Genomic DNA, 1675 nt, shown 5'->3' on the forward strand with positions numbered 1-1675 from the left:
TGTGTGTTTGACACTTGCCACAAAATGTCATTATAAAAGGCAATGTGGTTTGGCTCATGTTCTGATACAATGTAGCTAAGATATAAAAGCACATGTTACTCTAGCAGCCTTTTACAAAATTTGATTCACAGGGAAACCGCTTGTTGTTGTTGATTACTGCAATTGCAAACATATACCAATATATATTAGGAAGTTTTTTGTATGTTTTCTCAGTTTCCCAGTCATGCTTTTCTTGATATTATCACACTCTATAGGAGTAAGGAGATTTAACTCCTTGCACTGTGAAATTTCATCCCAAGGAGAATCTTGTTACGATTGGAGTGTTTGATATATCTCCTCACTTCTTTCAGGCTGCAAGACGGTGACTCACCCTCTCTCATTCCCTGTTCGATACCCTAATTTTGGCATGACGGGAGAACAGCAGAAGGGTGAAGTTACTACCGTCCCAGCTAACATTTAAACCAACATGCATTTATAACTGGCTACGCGGTTGACCCTGAGACACTGGTGCCTCATACCTCTATTGCAAACAAGGGGTGAATTTCCACTCCCATGTGTATTTATTGCACCAGTAAGTATGACCAGATGATTTAAATCCTTCTTACACCCTCAACAATGGGTAACTGACAAGGTGAATGACGGTCATTGTTTGATATGCACTATGCCTGTATCCAGACAAGTATTTACAAGGGGATATATTATTCTCCATTCCCTGCTTGGACCAACATTTATCTGTAAAAGTGGCAGAGTGGTTCTGGTAAGTGCCATTTAACCTACTACCATACCACACTGTATATGCCCAACCACGTCCGATCTTGGAAGCAATACAGTGTGGGGCCGGACCAATATCAGGTTGGATGACCACCTGGGAATATCTGGTGTTGTAGGTTGTACTTGGTAATACCGCAGAAAGAGGATCACGTGTATGGCTCCTGACATACAAATTATGCATCTAAGCAAAGAATGAACTACGGGGGTAATTCTGAGTTGATCGCAGCAGGAACTTTGGGGGTAATTCTGAGTTGATCGCAGCAGCAAGTTTGTTAGCAATTGGGCAAAACCATGTGCATTGCAGGGGGGGGGGCAGATATAACATTTGCAGAGAGCATTAGATTTGGGTGTGTTATATTGTTTCTGTGCAGGGTAAATACTTTCTGCTTTATTTTTACACTGCAACTTAGATTTCAGTTTGAACAACCCCCCCCCCCCCCCATCTAACTCTCTCTGCACATGTTATATCTGTACCCCTGCAGTGCACATGGTTTTGCCCAACTGCTAACAAATTTGCTGCTGCGATCAACTAAGAATTAGGCCCTTTGTTAGCAGTTGGGCAAAACCATGTGCACTGCAGGGGAGGCAGATATAACGTGTAGAGAGAGTTAGATTTGGGTGTGGTGTGTTCAATCTGCAATCTAAATTGCGGTGTAAAAATAAAGCAGCCAGTATTTACCCTGCACAGAAACAAAATTACCCACCCAAATCTAACTCTCTTTGCACATGTTATATCTGCCTCCCCTGCAGTGCACATGGTTTTGCCCAACTGCTAACAAAGTTCCTGCTACGATCAACTCAGAATTACCCCCCATATCTCTATATTTTCATGGTAAAAAAAAATCTTCTTGCTCGTTTATTTAGCTGCATCAACGAAACTCTTGTAATTTCCAAGTTGGTCTCT

At 41.9% G+C, this 1675-nt stretch overlaps 1 pseudogene; it reads left to right on the forward strand.

Moving 5' to 3' along the window:
- Positions 1-771: 771 nt before the first annotated feature.
- On the forward strand, positions 772-890 carry LOC134937398 (5S ribosomal RNA; annotated as a pseudogene).
- The last annotated feature ends 785 nt before the right edge of the window (positions 891-1675 follow it).

The sequence above is a fragment of the Pseudophryne corroboree genome, chromosome 6, assembly GCF_028390025.1.
Source record: "Pseudophryne corroboree isolate aPseCor3 chromosome 6, aPseCor3.hap2, whole genome shotgun sequence".
Classification (NCBI taxonomy): domain Eukaryota; kingdom Metazoa; phylum Chordata; class Amphibia; order Anura; family Myobatrachidae; genus Pseudophryne; species Pseudophryne corroboree.